Here is a 19464-nt window from a genome sequence, read left to right as displayed (position 1 = left end):
AAACATATGACAAAATGCTAAAGTAGTATTCAAGTAATTTTCTTTTAGTAGGTAAATCTAATGATCAGATGACACAATTTGGCGAAACACAAATTCGCATGATCTCATTCTTTTAGGTTCAATGAGGTGCATTGAAGTACTCAACATTTTCTAGGTTGATCTCTATCATCTACATCCTCCTGACCAGTGAGTGTTGTGACTGAACATGTGAAAATGACAAACACGGTTTTGATGCATCAAATCATTATAATACAAACGATTTCATCATTTTCATCATTTTCCTCATCTGTTTTGAAGAATGAATGCCACTTTTGGTGGTTTTGATAGATTGTAATTGACTAGGAGCATTACATCTAGGAAAATATCCGAACTTAACAGCCCCTCCCCCTTTTTAAAAAAATGAATCATTAAAATCAAAATATGAACAGTTTTTTTTATATATTGCTTCAGTGCAGATTTTATCGACAAATGTACAAATTGTCGTAAACTATCGCTAAAAGATCTTAAAATTCATGTATTTCTGTCTTCTTATCCTGATATGCATGTAATATTCACCACTGGACGTTAAACACCAATCCGTCCATCCACCTGAGAGATCGTATATATGCGTATACCCTACGTAGTTTACTGAGAGATTATCTCCCCATTAATATAGCCACTATACAAACTTGTGTTTTCTCAACTATAACAGCCGTTTGTCATTTCAGTGAACATCAAAAAGGATGAACCTCTTTCAAATGTAAATTAATGCCAAGTACAAAAGGTAGAACAATGTCAGCTACCCAAAATTTTGCACGGAATAAAATTACTAGAATACCTTTGATAGAGTAAATGTAGTTTAAAACAAACAGTGTACACTGTACGTTATTCATTAGCTTTGCGCAGTGGCGGTACCATAGCCGATGAGGTTTATCCGAGGCGTGGTTATTGCTAGTTGAAAACTATACCCAATACCCCGCGCTGATGCCTGAAATACGGCAGCAGTCGCAATTTCTGAACGCCTTTACGGAGGCAATGATACACAATTAAATAAAGAAAAGTCGACCAAACCAACTGCTTTGAAACATATGACAAAATGCTAAAGTAGTATTCAAGTAATTTTCTTTTAGTAGGTAAATCTAATGATCAGATGACACAATTTGGCGAAACACAAATTCGCATGATCTCATTCTTTTAGGTTCAATGAGGTGCATTGAAGTACTCAACATTTTCTAGGTTGATCTCTATCATCTACATCCTCCTGACCAGTGAGTGTTGTGACTGAACATGTGAAAATGACAAACACGGTTTTGATGCATCAAATCATTATAATACAAACGATTTCATCATTTTCATCATTTTCCTCATCTGTTTTGAAGAATGAATGCCACTTTTGGTGGTTTTGATAGATTGTAATTGACTAGGAGCATTACATCTAGGAAAATATCCGAACTTAACAGCCCCTCCCCCTTTTTAAAAAAATGAATCATTAAAATCAAAATATGAATAGTTTTTTTTATATATTGCTTCAGTGCAGATTTTATCGACAAATGTACAAATTGTCGTAAACTATCGCTAAAAGATCTTAAAATTCATGTATTTCTGTCTTCTTATCCTGATATGCATGTAATATTCACCACTGGACGTTAAACACCAATCCGTCCATCCACCTGAGAGATCGTATATATGCGTATACCCTACGTAGTTTACTGAGAGATTATCTCCCCATTAATATAGCCACTATACAAACTTGTGTTTTCTCAACTATAACAGCCGTTTGTCATTTCAGTGAACATCAAAAAGGATGAACCTCTTTCAAATGTAAATTAATGCCAAGTACAAAAGGTAGAACAATGTCAGCTACCCAAAATTTTGCACGGAATAAAATTACTAGAATACCTTTGATAGAGTAAATGTAGTTTAAAACAAACAGTGTACACTGTACGTTATTCATTAGCTTTGCGCAGTGGCGGTACCATAGCCGATGAGGTTTATCCGAGGCGTGGTTATTGCTAGTTGAAAACTATACCCAATACCCCGCGCTGATGCCTGAAATACGGCAGCAGTCGCAATTTCTGAACGCCTCTACGGAGGCAATGATACACAATTAAATAAAGAAAAGTCGACCAAACCAACTGCTTTGAAACATATGACAAAATGCTAAAGTAGTATTCAAGTAATTTTCTTTTAGTAGGTAAATCTAATGATCAGATGACACAATTTGGCGAAACACAAATTCGCATGATCTCATTCTTTTAGGTTCAATGAGGTGCATTGAAGTACTCAACATTTTCTAGGTTGATCTCTATCATCTACATCCTCCTGACCAGTGAGTGTTGTGACTGAACATGTGAAAATGACAAACACGGTTTTGATGCATCAAATCATTATAATACAAACGATTTCATCATTTTCATCATTTTCCTCATCTGTTTTGAAGAATGAATGCCACTTTTGGTGGTTTTGATAGATTGTAATTGACTAGGAGCATTACATCTAGGAAAATATCCGAACTTAACAGCCCCTCCCCCTTTTTAAAAAAATGAATCATTAAAATCAAAATATGAACAGTTTTTTTTATATATTGCTTCAGTGCAGATTTTATCGACAAATGTACAAATTGTCGTAAACTATCGCTAAAAGATCTTAAAATTCATGTATTTCTGTCTTCTTATCCTGATATGCATGTAATATTCACCACTGGACGTTAAACACCAATCCGTCCATCCACCTGAGAGATCGTATATATGCGTATACCCTACGTAGTTTACTGAGAGATTATCTCCCCCTTAATATAGCCACTATACAAACTTGTGTTTTCTCAACTATAACAGCCGTTTGTCATTTCAGTGAACATCAAAAAGGATGAACCTCTTTCAAATGTAAATTAATGCCAAGTACAAAAGGTAGAACAATGTCAGCTACCCAAAATTTTGCACGGAATAAAATTACTAGAATACCTTTGATAGAGTAAATGTAGTTTAAAACAAACAGTGTACACTGTACGTTATTCATTAGCTTTGCGCAGTGGCGGTACCATAGCCGATGAGGTTTATCCGAGGCGTGGTTATTGCTAGTTGAAAACTATACCCAATACCCCGCGCTGATGCCTGAAATACGGCAGCAGTCGCAATTTCTGAACGCCTCTACGGAGGCAATGATACACAATTAAATAAAGAAAAGTCGACCAAACCAACTGCTTTGAAACATATGACAAAATGCTAAAGTAGTATTCAAGTAATTTTCTTTTACTAGGTAAATCTAATGATCAGATGACACAATTTGGCGAAACACAAATTCGCATGATCTCATTCTTTTAGGTTCAATGAGGTGCATTGAAGTACTCAACATTTTCTAGGTTGATCTCTATCATCTACATCCTCCTGACCAGTGAGTGTTGTGACTGAACATGTGAAAATGACAAACACGGTTTTGATGCATCAAATCATTATAATACAAACGATTTCATCATTTTCATCATTTTCCTCATCTGTTTTGAAGAATGAATGCCACTTTTGGTGGTTTTGATAGATTGTAATTGACTAGGAGCATTACATCTAGGAAAATATCCGAACTTAACAGCCACTCCCCCTTTTTAAAAAAATGAATCATTAAAATCAAAATATGAATAGTTTTTTTTATATATTGCTTCAGTGCAGATTTTATCGACAAATGTACAAATTGTCGTAAACTATCGCTAAAAGATCTTAAAATTCATGTATTTCTGTCTTCTTATCCTGATATGCATGTAATATTCACCACTGGACGTTAAACACCAATCCGTCCATCCACCTGAGAGATCGTATATATGCGTATACCCTACGTAGTTTACTGAGAGATTATCTCCCCATTAATATAGCCACTATACAAACTTGTGTTTTCTCAACTATAACAGCCGTTTGTCATTTCAGTGAACATCAAAAAGGATGAACCTCTTTCAAATGTAAATTAATGCCAAGTACAAAAGGTAGAACAATGTCAGCTACCCAAAATTTTGCACGGAATAAAATTACTAGAATACCTTTGATAGAGTAAATGTAGTTTAAAACAAACAGTGTACACTGTACGTTATTCATTAGCTTTGCGCAGTGGCGGTACCATAGCCGATGAGGTTTATCCGAGGCGTGGTTATTGCTAGTTGAAAACTATACCCAATACCCCGCGCTGATGCCTGAAATACGGCAGCAGTCGCAATTTCTGAACGCCTCTACGGAGGCAATGATACACAATTAAATAAAGAAAAGTCGACCAAACCAACTGCTTTGTAACATATGACAAAATGCTAAAGTAGTATTCAAGTAATTTTCTTTTACTAGGTAAATCTAATGATCAGATGACACAATTTGGCGAAACACAAATTCGCATGATCTCATTCTTTTAGGTTTAATGAGGTGCATTGAAGTACTCAACATTTTCTAGGTTGATCTCTATCATCTACATCCTCCTGACCAGTGAGTGTTGTGACTGAACATGTGAAAATGACAAACACGGTTTTGATGCATCAAATCATTATAATACAAACGATTTCATCATTTTCATCATTTTCCTCATCTGTTTTGAAGAATGAATGCCACTTTTGGTGGTTTTGATAGATTGTAATTGACTAGGAGCATTACATCTAGGAAAATATCCGAACTTAACAGCCCCTCCCCCTTTTTAAAAAAATGAATCATTAAAATCAAAATATGAACAGTTTTTTTTATATATTGCTTCAGTGCAGATTTTATCGACAAATGTACAAATTGTCGTAAACTATCGCTAAAAGATCTTAAAATTCATGTATTTCTGTCTTCTTATCCTGATATGCATGTAATATTCACCACTGGACGTTAAACACCAATCCGTCCATCCACCTGAGAGATCGTATATATGCGTATACCCTACGTAGTTTACTGAGAGATTATCTCCCCATTAATATAGCCACTATACAAACTTGTGTTTTCTCAACTATAACAGCCGTTTGTCATTTCAGTGAACATCAAAAAGGATGAACCTCTTTCAAATGTAAATTAATGCCAAGTACAAAAGGTAGAACAATGTCAGCTACCCAAAATTTTGCACGGAATAAAATTACTAGAATACCTTTGATAGAGTAAATGTAGTTTAAAACAAACAGTGTACACTGTACGTTATTCATTAGCTTTGCGCAGTGGCGGTACCATAGCCGATGAGGTTTATCCGAGGCGTGGTTATTGCTAGTTGAAAACTATACCCAATACCCCGCGCTGATGCCTGAAATACGGCAGCAGTCGCAATTTCTGAACGCCTCTACGGAGGCAATGATACACAATTAAATAAAGAAAAGTCGACCAAACCAACTGCTTTGAAACATATGACAAAATGCTAAAGTAGTATTCAAGTAATTTTCTTTTAGTAGGTAAATCTAATGATCAGATGACACAATTTGGCGAAACACAAATTCGCATGATCTCATTCTTTTAGTTTCAATGAGGTGCATTGAAGTACTCAACATTTTCTAGGTTGATCTCTATCATCTACATCCTCCTGACCAGTGAGTGTTGTGACTGAACATGTGAAAATGACAAACACGGTTTTGATGCATCAAATCATTATAATACAAACGATTTCATCATTTTCATCATTTTCCTCATCTGTTTTGAAGAATGAATGCCACTTTTGGTGGTTTTGATAGATTGTAATTGACTAGGAGCATTACATCTAGGAAAATATCCGAACTTAACAGCCCCTCCCCCTTTTTAAAAAAATGAATCATTAAAATCAAAATATGAATAGTTTTTTTTTATATATTGCTTCAGTGCAGATTTTATCGACAAATGTACAAATTGTCGTAAACTATCGCTAAAAGATCTTAAAATTCATGTATTTCTGTCTTCTTATCCTGATATGCATGTAATATTCACCACTGGACGTTAAACACCAATCCGTCCATCCACCTGAGAGATCGTATATATGCGTATACCCTACGTAGTTTACTGAGAGATTATCTCCCCATTAATATAGCCACTATACAAACTTGTGTTTTCTCAACTATAACAGCCGTTTGTCATTTCAGTGAACATCAAAAAGGATGAACCTCTTTCAAATGTAAATTAATGCCAAGTACAAAAGGTAGAACAATGTCAGCTACCCCAAAATTTTGCACGGAATAAAATTACTAGAATACCTTTGATAGAGTAAATGTAGTTTAAAACAAACAGTGTACACTGTACGTTATTCATTAGCTTTGCGCAGTGGCGGTACCATAGCCGATGAGGTTTATCCGAGGCGTGGTTATTGCTAGTTGAAAACTATACCCAATACCCCGCGCTGATGCCTGAAATACGGCAGCAGTCGCAATTTCTGAACGCCTCTACGGAGGCAATGATACACAATTAAATAAAGAAAAGTCGACCAAACCAACTGCTTTGAAACATATGACAAAATGCTAAAGTAGTATTCAAGTAATTTTCTTTTACTAGGTAAATCTAATGATCAGATGACACAATTTGGCGAAACACAAATTCGCATGATCTCATTCTTTTAGGTTCAATGAGGTGCATTGAAGTACTCAACATTTTCTAGGTTGATCTCTATCATCTACATCCTCCTGACCAGTGAGTGTTGTGACTGAACATGTGAAAATGACAAACACGGTTTTGATGCATCAAATCATTATAATACAAACGATTTCATCATTTTCATCATTTTCCTCATCTGTTTTGAAGAATGAATGCCACTTTTGGTGGTTTTGATAGATTGTAATTGACTAGGAGCATTACATCTAGGAAAATATCCGAACTTAACAGCCCCTCCCCCTTTTTAAAAAAATGAATCATTAAAATCAAAATATGAACAGTTTTTTTTATATATTGCTTCAGTGCAGATTTTATCGACAAATGTACAAATTGTCGTAAACTATCGCTAAAAGATCTTAAAATTCATGTCATCTTATCCTGATATTCATGTAATATTCACCACTGGACGTTAAACACCAATCCGTCCATCCACCTGAGAGATCGTATATATGCGTATACCCTACGTAGTTTACTGAGAGATTATCTCCCCATTAATATAGCCACTATACAAACTTGTGTTTTCTCAACTATAACAGCCGTTTGTCATTTCAGTGAACATCAAAAAGGATGAACCTCTTTCAAATGTAAATTAATGCCAAGTACAAAAGGTAGAACAATGTCAGCTACCCAAAATTTTGCACGGAATAAAATTACTAGAATACCTTTGATAGAGTAAATGTAGTTTAAAACAAACAGTGTACACTGTACGTTATTCATTAGCTTTGCGCAGTGGCGGTACCATAGCCGATGAGGTTTATCCGAGGCGTGGTTATTGCTAGTTGAAAACTATACCCAATACCCCGCGCTGATGCCTGAAATACGGCAGCAGTCGCAATTTCTGAACGCCTCTACGGAGGCAATGATACACAATTAAATAAAGAAAAGTCGACCAAACCAACTGCTTTGAAACATATGACAAAATGCTAAAGTAGTATTCAAGTAATTTTCTTTTACTAGGTAAATCTAATGATCAGATGACACAATTTGGCGAAACACAAATTCGCATGATCTCATTCTTTTAGGTTCAATGAGGTGCATTGAAGTACTCAACATTTTCTAGGTTGATCTCTATCATCTACATCCTCCTGACCAGTGAGTGTTGTGACTGAACATGTGAAAATGACAAACACGGTTTTGATGCATCAAATCATTATAATACAAACGATTTCATCATTTTCATCATTTTCCTCATCTGTTTTGAAGAATGAATGCCACTTTTGGTGGTTTTGATAGATTGTAATTGACTAGGAGCATTACATCTAGGAAAATATCCGAACTTAACAGCCCCTCCCCCTTTTTAAAAAAATGAATTATTAAAATCAAAATATGAACAGTTTTTTTTATATATTGCTTCAGTGCAGATTTTATCGACAAATGTACAAAATGTCGTAAACTATCGCTAAAAGATCTTAAAATTCATGTATTTCTGTCTTCTTATCCTGATATGCATGTAATATTCACCACTGGACGTTAAACACCAATCCGTCCATCCACCTGAGAGATCGTATATATGCGTATACCCTACGTAGTTTACTGAGAGATTATCTCCCCATTAATATAGCCACTATACAAACTTGTGTTTTCTCAACTATAACAGCCGTTTGTCATTTCAGTGAACATCAAAAAGGATGAACCTCTTTCAAATGTAAATTAATGCCAAGTACAAAAGGTAGAACAATGTCAGCTACCCAAAATTTTGCACGGAATAAAATTACTAGAATACCTTTGATAGAGTAAATTTAGTTTAAAACAAACAGTGTACACTGTACGTTATTCATTAGCTTTGCGCAGTGGCGGTACCATAGCCGATGAGGTTTATCCGAGGCGTGGTTATTGCTAGTTGAAAACTATACCCAATACCCCGCGCTGATGCCTGAAATACGGCAGCAGTCGCAATTTCTGAACGCCTCTACGGAGGCAATGATACACAATTAAATAAAGAAAAGTCGACCAAACCAACTGCTTTGAAACATATGACAAAATGCTAAAGTAGTATTCAAGTAATTTTCTTTTACTAGGTAAATCTAATGATCAGATGACACAATTTGGCGAAACACAAATTCGCATGATCTCATTCTTTTAGGTTCAATGAGGTGCATTGAAGTACTCAACATTTTCTAGGTTGATCTCTATCATCTACATCCTCCTGACCAGTGAGTGTTGTGACTGAACATGTGAAAATGACAAACACGGTTTTGATGCATCAAATCATTATAATACAAACGATTTCATCATTTTCATCATTTTCCTCATCTGTTTTGAAGAATGAATGCCACTTTTGGTGGTTTTGATAGATTGTAATTGACTAGGAGCATTACATCTAGGAAAATATCCGAACTTAACAGCCCCTCCCCCTTTTTAAAAAAATGAATCATTAAAATCAAAATATGAATAGTTTTTTTTATATATTGCTTCAGTGCAGATTTTATCGACAAATGTACAAATTGTCGTAAACTATCGCTAAAAGATCTTAAAATTCATGTATTTCTGTCTTCTTATCCTGATATGCATGTAATATTCACCACTGGACGTTAAACACCAATCCGTCCATCCACCTGAGAGATCGTATATATGCGTATACCCTACGTAGTTTACTGAGAGATTATCTCCCCATTAATATAGCCACTATACAAACTTGTGTTTTCTCAACTATAACAGCCGTTTGTCATTTCAGTGAACATCAAAAAGGATGAACCTCTTTCAAATGTAAATTAATGCCAAGTACAAAAGGTAGAACAATGTCAGCTACCCAAAATTTTGCACGGAATAAAATTACTAGAATACCTTTGATAGAGTAAATGTAGTTTAAAACAAACAGTGTACACTGTACGTTATTCATTAGCTTTGCGCAGTGGCGGTACCATAGCCGATGAGGTTTATCCGAGGCGTGGTTATTGCTAGTTGAAAACTATACCCAATACCCCGCGCTGATGCCTGAAATACGGCAGCAGTCGCAATTTCTGAACGCCTCTACGGAGGCAATGATACACAATTAAATAAAGAAAAGTCGACCAAACCAACTGCTTTGAAACATATGACAAAATGCTAAAGTAGTATTCAAGTAATTTTCTTTTAGTAGGTAAATCTAATGATCAGATGACACAATTTGGCGAAACACAAATTCGCATGATCTCATTCTTTTAGGTTCAATGAGGTGCATTGAAGTACTCAACATTTTCTAGGTTGATCTCTATCATCTACATCCTCCTGACCAGTGAGTGTTGTGACTGAACATGTGAAAATGACAAACACGGTTTTGATGCATCAAATCATTATAATACAAACGATTTCATCATTTTCATCATTTTCCTCATCTGTTTTGAAGAATGAATGCCACTTTTGGTGGTTTTGATAGATTGTAATTGACTAGGAGCATTACATCTAGGAAAATATCCGAACTTAACAGCCCCTCCCCCTTTTTAAAAAAATGAATCATTAAAATCAAAATATGAACAGTTTTTTTATATATTGCTTCAGTGCAGATTTTATCGACAAATGTACAAATTGTCGTAAACTATCGCTAAAAGATCTTAAAATTCATGTATTTCTGTCTTCTTATCCTGATATGCATGTAATATTCACCACTGGACGTTAAACACCAATCCGTCCATCCACCTGAGAGATCGTATATATGCGTATACCCTACGTAGTTTACTGAGAGATTATCTCCCCATTAATATAGCCACTATACAAACTTGTGTTTTCTCAACTATAACAGCCGTTTGTCATTTCAGTGAACATCAAAAAGGATGAACCTCTTTCAAATGTAAATTAATGCCAAGTACAAAAGGTAGAACAATGTCAGCTACCCAAAATTTTGCACGGAATAAAATTACTAGAATACCTTTGATAGAGTAAATGTAGTTTAAAACAAACAGTGTACACTGTACGTTATTCATTAGCTTTGCGCAGTGGCGGTACCATAGCCGATGAGGTTTATCCGAGGCGTGGTTATTGCTAGTTGAAAACTATACCCAATACCCCGCGCTGATGCCTGAAATACGGCAGCAGTCGCAATTTCTGAACGCCTCTACGGAGGCAATGATACACAATTAAATAAAGAAAAGTCGACCAAACCAACTGCTTTGAAACATATGACAAAATGCTAAAGTAGTATTCAAGTAATTTTCTTTTAGTAGGTAAATCTAATGATCAGATGACACAATTTGGCGAAACACAAATTCGCATGATCTCATTCTTTTAGGTTCAATGAGGTGCATTGAAGTACTCAACATTTTCTAGGTTGATCTCTATCATCTACATCCTCCTGACCAGTGAGTGTTGTGACTGAACATGTGAAAATGACAAACACGGTTTTGATGCATCAAATCATTATAATACAAACGATTTCATCATTTTCATCATTTTCCTCATCTGTTTTGAAGAATGAATGCCACTTTTGGTGGTTTTGATAGATTGTAATTGACTAGGAGCATTACATCTAGGAAAATATCCGAACTTAACAGCCCCTCCCCCTTTTTAAAAAAATGAATCATTAAAATCAAAATATGAACAGTTTTTTTATATATTGCTTCAGTGTAGATTTTATCGACAAATGTACAAATTGTCGTAAACTATCGCTAAAAGATCTTAAAATTCATGTATTTCTGTCTTCTTATCCTGATATGCATGTAATATTCACCACTGGACGTTAAACACCAATCCGTCCATCCACCTGAGAGATCGTATATATGCGTATACCCTACGTAGTTTACTGAGAGATTATCTCCCCATTAATATAGCCACTATACAAACTTGTGTTTTCTCAACTATAACAGCCGTTTGTCATTTCAGTGAACATCAAAAAGGATGAACCTCTTTCAAATGTAAATTAATGCCAAGTACAAAAGGTAGAACAATGTCAGCTACCCAAAATTTTGCACGGAATAAAATTACTAGAATACCTTTGATAGAGTAAATGTAGTTTAAAACAAACAGTGTACACTGTACGTTATTCATTAGCTTTGCGCAGTGGCGGTACCATAGCCGATGAGGTTTATCCGAGGCGTGGTTATTGCTAGTTGAAAACTATACCCAATACCCCGCGCTGATGCCTGAAATACGGCAGCAGTCGCAATTTCTGAACGCCTCTACGGAGGCAATGATACACAATTAAATAAAGAAAAGTCGACCAAACCAACTGCTTTGAAACATATGACAAAATGCTAAAGTAGTATTCAAGTAATTTTCTTTTAGTAGGTAAATCTAATGATCAGATGACACAATTTGGCGAAACACAAATTCGCATGATCTCATTCTTTTAGGTTCAATGAGGTGCATTGAAGTACTCAACATTTTCTAGGTTGATCTCTATCATCTACATCCTCCTGACCAGTGAGTGTTGTGACTGAACATGTGAAAATGACAAACACGGTTTTGATGCATCAAATCATTATAATACAAACGATTTCATCATTTTCATCATTTTCCTCATCTGTTTTGAAGAATGAATGCCACTTTTGGTGGTTTTGATAGATTGTAATTGACTAGGAGCATTACATCTAGGAAAATATCCGAACTTAACAGCCCCTCCCCCTTTTTAAAAAAATGAATCATTAAAATCAAAATATGAATAGTTTTTTTTATATATTGCTTCAGTGCAGATTTTATCGACAAATGTACAAATTGTCGTAAACTATCGCTAAAAGATCTTAAAATTCATGTATTTCTGTCTTCTTATCCTGATATGCATGTAATATTCACCACTGGACGTTAAACACCAATCCGTCCATCCACCTGAGAGATCGTATATATGCGTATACCCTACGTAGTTTACTGAGAGATTATCTCCCCATTAATATAGCCACTATACAAACTTGTGTTTTCTCAACTATAACAGCCGTTTGTCATTTCAGTGAACATCAAAAAGGATGAACCTCTTTCAAATGTAAATTAATGCCAAGTACAAAAGGTAGAACAATGTCAGCTACCCAAAATTTTGCACGGAATAAAATTACTAGAATACCTTTGATAGAGTAAATGTAGTTTAAAACAAACAGTGTACACTGTACGTTATTCATTAGCTTTGCGCAGTGGCGGTACCATAGCCGATGAGGTTTATCCGAGGCGTGGTTATTGCTAGTTGAAAACTATACCCAATACCCCGCGCTGATGCCTGAAATACGGCAGCAGTCGCAATTTCTGAACGCCTCTACGGAGGCAATGATACACAATTAAATAAAGAAAAGTCGACCAAACCAACTGCTTTGAAACATATGACAAAATGCTAAAGTAGTATTCAAGTAATTTTCTTTTACTAGGTAAATCTAATGATCAGATGACACAATTTGGCGAAACACAAATTCGCATGATCTCATTCTTTTAGGTTCAATGAGGTGCATTGAAGTACTCAACATTTTCTAGGTTGATCTCTATCATCTACATCCTCCTGACCAGTGAGTGTTGTGACTGAACATGTGAAAATGACAAACACGGTTTTGATGCATCAAATCATTATAATACAAACGATTTCATCATTTTCATCATTTTCCTCATCTGTTTTGAAGAATGAATGCCACTTTTGGTGGTTTTGATAGATTGTAATTGACTAGGAGCATTACATCTAGGAAAATATCCGAACTTAACAGCCCCTCCCCCTTTTTAAAAAAATGAATCATTTAAATCAAAATATGAATAGTTTTTTTTATATATTGCTTCAGTGCAGATTTTATCGACAAATGTACAAATTGTCGTAAACTATCGCTAAAAGATCTTAAAATTCATGTCTTCTTATCCTGATATTCATGTAGTATTCACCACTGGACGTTAAACACCAATCCGTCCATCCACCTGAGAGATCGTATATATGCGTATACCCTACGTAGTTTACTGAGAGATTATCTCCCCATTAATATAGCCACTATACAAACTTGTGTTTTCTCAACTATAACAGCCGTTTGTCATTTCAGTGAACATCAAAAAGGATGAACCTCTTTCAAATGTAAATTAATGCCAAGTACAAAAGGTAGAACAATGTCAGCTACCCAAAATTTTGCACGGAATAAAATTACTAGAATACCTTTGATAGAGTAAATGTAGTTTAAAACAAACAGTGTACACTGTACGTTATTCATTAGCTTTGCGCAGTGGCGGTACCATAGCCGATGAGGTTTATCCGAGGCGTGGTTATTGCTAGTTGAAAACTATACCCAATACCCCGCGCTGATGCCTGAAATACGGCAGCAGTCGCAATTTCTGAACGCCTCTACGGAGGCAATGATACACAATTAAATAAAGAAAAGTCGACCAAACCAACTGCTTTGAAACATATGACAAAATGCTAAAGTAGTATTCAAGTAATTTTCTTTTAGTAGGTAAATCTAATGATCAGATGACACAATTTGGCGAAACACAAATTCGCATGATCTCATTCTTTTAGGTTCAATGAGGTGCATTGAAGTACTCAACATTTTCTAGGTTGATCTCTATCATCTACATCCTCCTGACCAGTGAGTGTTGTGACTGAACATGTGAAAATGACAAACACGGTTTTGATGCATCAAATCATTATAATACAAACGATTTCATCATTTTCATCATTTTCCTCATCTGTTTTGAAGAATGAATGCCACTTTTGGTGGTTTTGATAGATTGTAATTGACTAGGAGCATTACATCTAGGAAAATATCCGAACTTAACAGCCCCTCCCCCTTTTTAAAAAAATGAATTATTAAAATCAAAATATGAACAGTTTTTTTTATATATTGCTTCAGTGCAGATTTTATCGACAAATTTACAAATTGTCGTAAACTATCGCTAAAAGATCTTAAAATTCATGTATTTCTGTCTTCTTATCCTGATATGCATGTAATATTCACCACTGGACGTTAAACACCAATCCGTCCATCCACCTGAGAGATCGTATATATGCGTATACCCTACGTAGTTTACTGAGAGATTATCTCCCCATTAATATAGCCACTATACAAACTTGTGTTTTCTCAACTATAACAGCCGTTTGTCATTTCAGTGAACATCAAAAAGGATGAACCTCTTTCAAATGTAAATTAATGCCAAGTACAAAAGGTAGAACAATGTCAGCTACCCAAAATTTTGCACGGAATAAAATTACTAGAATACCTTTGATAGAGTAAATGTAGTTTAAAACAAACAGTGTACACTGTACGTTATTCATTAGCTTTGCGCAGTGGCGGTACCATAGCCGATGAGGTTTATCCGAGGCGTGGTTATTGCTAGTTGAAAACTATACCCAATACCCCGCGCTGATGCCTGAAATACGGCAGCAGTCGCAATTTCTGAACGCCTCTACGGAGGCAATGATACACAATTAAATAAAGAAAAGTCGACCAAACCAACTGCTTTGAAACATATGACAAAATGCTAAAGTAGTATTCAAGTAATTTTCTTTTACTAGGTAAATCTAATGATCAGATGACACAATTTGGCGAAACACAAATTCGCATGATCTCATTCTTTTAGGTTCAATGAGGTGCATTGAAGTACTCAACATTTTCTAGGTTGATCTCTATCATCTACATCCTCCTGACCAGTGAGTGTTGTGACTGAACATGTGAAAATGACAAACACGGTTTTGATGCATCAAATCATTATAATACAAACGATTTCATCATTTTCATCATTTTCCTCATCTGTTTTGAAGAATGAATGCCACTTTTGGTGGTTTTGATAGATTGTAATTGACTAGGAGCATTACATCTAGGAAAATATCCGAACTTAACAGCCCCTCCCCCTTTTTAAAAAAATGAATCATTAAAATCAAAATATGAATAGTTTTTTTTATATATTGCTTCAGTGCAGATTTTATCGACAAATGTACAAATTGTCGTAAACTATCGCTAAAAGATCTTAAAATTCATGTATTTCTGTCTTCTTATCCTGATATGCATGTAATATTCACCACTGGACGTTAAACACCAATCCGTCCATCCACCTGAGAGATCGTATATATGCGTATACCCTACGTAGTTTACTGAGAGATTATCTCCCCATTAATATTGCCACTATACAAACTTGTGTTTTCTCAACTATAACAGCCGTTTGTCATTTCAGTGAACATCAAAAAGGATGAACCTCTTTCAAATGTAAATTAATGCCAAGTACAAAAGGTAGAACAATGTCAGCTACCCAAAATTTTGCACGGAATAAAATTACTAGAATACCTTTGATAGAGTAAATGTAGTTTAAAACAAACAGTGTACACTGTACGTTATTCATTAGCTTTGCGCAGTGGCGGTACCATAGCCGATGAGGTTTATCCGAGGCGTGGTTATTGCTAGTTGAAAACTATACCCAATACCCCGCGCTGATGCCTGAAATACGGCAGCAGTCGCAATTTCTGAACGCCTCTACGGAGGCAATGATACACAATTAAATAAAGAAAAGTCGACCAAACCAACTGCTTTGAAACATATGACAAAATGCTAAAGTAGTATTCAAGTAATTTTCTTTTACTAGGTAAATCTAATGATCAGATGACACAATTTGGCGAAACACAAATTCGCATGATCTCATTCTTTTAGGTTCAATGAGGTGCATTGAAGTACTCAACATTTTCTAGGTTGATCTCTATCATCTACATCCTCCTGACCAGTGAGTGTTGTGACTGAACATGTGAAAATGACAAACACGGTTTTGATGCATCAAATCATTATAATACAAACGATTTCATCATTTTCATCATTTTCCTCATCTGTTTTGAAGAATGAATGCCACTTTTGGTGGTTTTGATAGATTGTAATTGACTAGGAGCATTACATCTAGGAAAATATCCGAACTTAACAGCCCCTCCCCCTTTTTAAAAAAATGAATCATTAAAATCAAAATATGAATAGTTTTTTTTATATATTGCTTCAGTGCAGATTTTATCGACAAATGTACAAATTGTCGTAAACTATCGCTAAAAGATCTTAAAATTCATGTATTTCTGTCTTCTTATCCTGATATGCATGTAATATTCACCACTGGACGTTAAACACCAATCCGTCCATCCACCTGAGAGATCGTATATATGCGTATACCCTACGTAGTTTACTGAGAGATTATCTCCCCATTAATATAGCCACTATACAAACTTGTGTTTTCTCAACTATAACAGCCGTTTGTCATTTCAGTGAACATCAAAAAGGATGAACCTCTTTCAAATGTAAATTAATGCCAAGTACAAAAGGTAGAACAATGTCAGCTACCCAAAATTTTGCACGGAATAAAATTACTAGAATACCTTTGATAGAGTAAATGTAGTTTAAAACAAACAGTGTACACTGTACGTTATTCATTAGCTTTGCGCAGTGGCGGTACCATAGCCGATGAGGTTTATCCGAGGCGTGGTTATTGCTAGTTGAAAACTATACCCAATACCCCGCGCTGATGCCTGAAATACGGCAGCAGTCGCAATTTCTGAACGCCTCTACGGAGGCAATGATACACAATTAAATAAAGAAAAGTCGACCAAACCAACTGCTTTGAAACATATGACAAAATGCTAAAGTAGTATTCAAGTAATTTTCTTTTACTAGGTAAATCTAATGATCAGATGACACAATTTGGCGAAACACAAATTCGCATGATCTCATTCTTTTAGGTTCAATGAGGTGCATTGAAGTACTCAACATTTTCTAGGTTGATCTCTATCATCTACATCCTCCTGACCAGTGAGTGTTGTGACTGAACATGTGAAAATGACAAACACGGTTTTGATGCATCAAATCATTATAATACAAACGATTTCACCATTTTCATCATTTTCCTCATCTGTTTTGAAGAATGAATGCCACTTTTGGTGGTTTTGATAGATTGTAATTGACTAGGAGCATTACATCTAGGAAAATATCCGAACTTAACAGCCCCTCCCCCTTTTTAAAAAAATGAATCATTAAAATCAAAATATGAATAGTTTTTTTTATATATTGCTTCAGTGCAGATTTTATCGACAAATGTACAAATTGTCGTAAACTATCGCTAAAAGATCTTAAAATTCATGTATTTCTGTCTTCTTATCCTGATATGCATGTAATATTCACCACTGGACGTTAAACACCAATCCGTCCATCCACCTGAGAGATCGTATATATGCGTATACCCTACGTAGTTTACTGAGAGATTATCTCCCCATTAATATAGCCACTATACAAACTTGTGTTTTCTCAACTATAACAGCCGTTTGTCATTTCAGTGAACATCAAAAAGGATGAACCTCTTTCAAATGTAAATTAATGCCAAGTACAAAAGGTAGAATAATGTCAGCTACCCAAAATTTTGCACGGAATAAAATTACTAGAATACCTTTGATAGAGTAAATGTAGTTTAAAACAAACAGTGTACACTGTACGTTATTCATTAGCTTTGCGCAGTGGCGGTACCATAGCCGATGAGGTTTATCCGAGGCGTGGTTATTGCTAGTTGAAAACTATACCCAATACCCCGCGCTGATGCCTGAAATACGGCAGCAGTCGCAATTTCTGAACTCCTCTACGGAGGCAATGATACACAATTAAATAAAGAAAAGTCGACCAAACCAACTGCTTTGAAACATATGACAAAATGCTAAAGTAGTATTCAAGTAATTTTCTTTTATACTGACCGGCTTTAGAAACGCAACACTAGATTATTCTTTTCAATTTTCATTTTTAAGTATGCATTTTTTTGTAAACAAACTTATGAATAGAAAGTTCTGTCATTACTTAAATGTTTGAAAAAAAAATGCAGTTCGAAAGTTGAATTGATTACGTTATTTTCGATGTTCAAATATTGTGGTATACACTGAAACCCTGGTTTTCCCCTTACCAATGAACGTTTTACTGTCAAAAGCAATGACTGCCTGTAACAAACGCCAAAATGATTGTGAGAAAGGTCAACCATTTCTGTTCGGCACGTTTTGGTTTCTGTTTTGCACCTTCTGATTTTGCTGTTGTTCCACCCATTACAATGTGTATTGTCAATTATGCGGTTTAAACTTTAAGGCTCTAAATGTTTTTTCTGCAGTCGATTCTTTGCCAGTTCAGTTAATGGGAAACATTTATGGCATAAATCTGTGCAAAATTTCATTCATCAATTTGGTTAGCAGTTGACGTTGCGGCCGTAGATCTGTCTCACAAATGACGTTGTCTAATCAAATTCTTTTGACGTTGCATTGTCACTACATGTTGATCTAGTCTTTGATGGTCTTCAACAAATCCAGTCTACCGGTATCATTGTCGGAAGGACAGTAAGACGAGTTTCTGACGTCAATTGTAATTAGATGAAATTTCATGCGATTGTTATAAAGGTGAGAGGTTTAGCTTGCAATGAAACCAGGTTAAAGCCACCATTTTCTTCGTAAGGAAATACCTTTTACAAGTCAAGAATATGACACTTGACAATTGTTTTACGTTTTTTTGATTTCTCTGAGCTTTTAATTGTGTCATTTGATAAGCGACGTCCTGTTTTTGAATTTCCCTTGTGTTGAATTTTCATGCCATTTTTGTTTTATAGTTTCAATGGTAAGTGTTCATATTCATAGCAGTTCATATGGCGTTTATGAGCTTGAGTCACTTATGTCATAATGTTTTGGCTCCTTAGAACATAGCATGTTGATGTCATTTACCGGAAGCTCGATCTTTAATAATGATTAGAGATATAGGAAGATGTGGTATGAGTGCCAATTAAACAACTTTCCATCCAAGTCACAATTTGTAAAAATCAACTATGATAGGTCAAAGTACGACCTTTAACACGGACCATTTGCTCACACCGAACAACAAGCTATTAAAGGGCCCGTAATTGACTAGTGTAAAACCATATAAACATAAACAAAACAGTCTAATCTATATAAAAAACGAGCAACGAGAAACATTCATGAACCACATCAACAAACAACAACCACTGAACAACAGGTTCCTGACCGAGGACAGGTGCAAACAAATGCAGTGGGTTTAAACGTTTTAACAGGCGCCAATCTTCACCATAACCTGAATACTAGTGTAACATCACA

At 35.4% G+C, this 19464-nt stretch overlaps 17 non-coding genes across 17 annotated transcripts; all 17 read left to right on the top strand.

The window, feature by feature from the left end:
• Nucleotides 1-873: 873 nt before the first annotated feature.
• LOC139525628 (U4 spliceosomal RNA) lies at nt 874-1012 on the top strand. Its single transcript, XR_011664959.1, has one exon. It is a non-coding gene; the product is annotated as a U4 spliceosomal RNA (small nuclear RNA).
• Nucleotides 1013-1934: 922 nt separating this feature from the next.
• On the top strand, nt 1935-2073 carry LOC139525677 (U4 spliceosomal RNA). Its single transcript, XR_011665007.1, has one exon. It is a non-coding gene; the product is annotated as a U4 spliceosomal RNA (small nuclear RNA).
• Nucleotides 2074-2995: 922 nt separating this feature from the next.
• Nucleotides 2996-3134, top strand: LOC139525675 (U4 spliceosomal RNA). The gene has a single exon (XR_011665005.1). It is a non-coding gene; the product is annotated as a U4 spliceosomal RNA (small nuclear RNA).
• A 922-nt stretch (nt 3135-4056) lies between these two features.
• Nucleotides 4057-4195, top strand: LOC139525674 (U4 spliceosomal RNA). The gene has a single exon (XR_011665004.1). It is a non-coding gene; the product is annotated as a U4 spliceosomal RNA (small nuclear RNA).
• A 922-nt stretch (nt 4196-5117) lies between these two features.
• Nucleotides 5118-5256, top strand: LOC139525673 (U4 spliceosomal RNA). Its single transcript, XR_011665003.1, has one exon. It is a non-coding gene; the product is annotated as a U4 spliceosomal RNA (small nuclear RNA).
• Nucleotides 5257-6180: 924 nt separating this feature from the next.
• On the top strand, nt 6181-6319 carry LOC139525672 (U4 spliceosomal RNA). The gene has a single exon (XR_011665002.1). It is a non-coding gene; the product is annotated as a U4 spliceosomal RNA (small nuclear RNA).
• Nucleotides 6320-7233: 914 nt separating this feature from the next.
• On the top strand, nt 7234-7372 carry LOC139525667 (U4 spliceosomal RNA). The gene has a single exon (XR_011664997.1). It is a non-coding gene; the product is annotated as a U4 spliceosomal RNA (small nuclear RNA).
• Nucleotides 7373-8294: 922 nt separating this feature from the next.
• Nucleotides 8295-8433, top strand: LOC139525656 (U4 spliceosomal RNA). Its single transcript, XR_011664986.1, has one exon. It is a non-coding gene; the product is annotated as a U4 spliceosomal RNA (small nuclear RNA).
• Nucleotides 8434-9355: 922 nt separating this feature from the next.
• LOC139525645 (U4 spliceosomal RNA) lies at nt 9356-9494 on the top strand. Its single transcript, XR_011664975.1, has one exon. It is a non-coding gene; the product is annotated as a U4 spliceosomal RNA (small nuclear RNA).
• A 921-nt stretch (nt 9495-10415) lies between these two features.
• On the top strand, nt 10416-10554 carry LOC139525632 (U4 spliceosomal RNA). Its single transcript, XR_011664963.1, has one exon. It is a non-coding gene; the product is annotated as a U4 spliceosomal RNA (small nuclear RNA).
• A 921-nt stretch (nt 10555-11475) lies between these two features.
• Nucleotides 11476-11614, top strand: LOC139525621 (U4 spliceosomal RNA). The gene has a single exon (XR_011664952.1). It is a non-coding gene; the product is annotated as a U4 spliceosomal RNA (small nuclear RNA).
• A 922-nt stretch (nt 11615-12536) lies between these two features.
• On the top strand, nt 12537-12675 carry LOC139525609 (U4 spliceosomal RNA). Its single transcript, XR_011664941.1, has one exon. It is a non-coding gene; the product is annotated as a U4 spliceosomal RNA (small nuclear RNA).
• Nucleotides 12676-13589: 914 nt separating this feature from the next.
• LOC139525709 (U4 spliceosomal RNA) lies at nt 13590-13728 on the top strand. Its single transcript, XR_011665039.1, has one exon. It is a non-coding gene; the product is annotated as a U4 spliceosomal RNA (small nuclear RNA).
• A 922-nt stretch (nt 13729-14650) lies between these two features.
• LOC139525698 (U4 spliceosomal RNA) lies at nt 14651-14789 on the top strand. The gene has a single exon (XR_011665028.1). It is a non-coding gene; the product is annotated as a U4 spliceosomal RNA (small nuclear RNA).
• Nucleotides 14790-15711: 922 nt separating this feature from the next.
• Nucleotides 15712-15850, top strand: LOC139525687 (U4 spliceosomal RNA). The gene has a single exon (XR_011665017.1). It is a non-coding gene; the product is annotated as a U4 spliceosomal RNA (small nuclear RNA).
• Nucleotides 15851-16772: 922 nt separating this feature from the next.
• On the top strand, nt 16773-16911 carry LOC139525676 (U4 spliceosomal RNA). The gene has a single exon (XR_011665006.1). It is a non-coding gene; the product is annotated as a U4 spliceosomal RNA (small nuclear RNA).
• A 922-nt stretch (nt 16912-17833) lies between these two features.
• On the top strand, nt 17834-17972 carry LOC139525627 (U4 spliceosomal RNA). The gene has a single exon (XR_011664958.1). It is a non-coding gene; the product is annotated as a U4 spliceosomal RNA (small nuclear RNA).
• Nucleotides 17973-19464: the final 1492 nt, after the last annotated feature.

Source organism: Mytilus edulis, chromosome 5 (genome assembly GCF_963676685.1).
Source record: "Mytilus edulis chromosome 5, xbMytEdul2.2, whole genome shotgun sequence".
NCBI classification, from domain to species: Eukaryota; Metazoa; Mollusca; class Bivalvia; order Mytilida; family Mytilidae; genus Mytilus; species Mytilus edulis.
The sequence above is the reverse complement of the archived record's forward strand: the minus strand, read 5'-3'. Positions and strand labels throughout refer to the sequence as shown.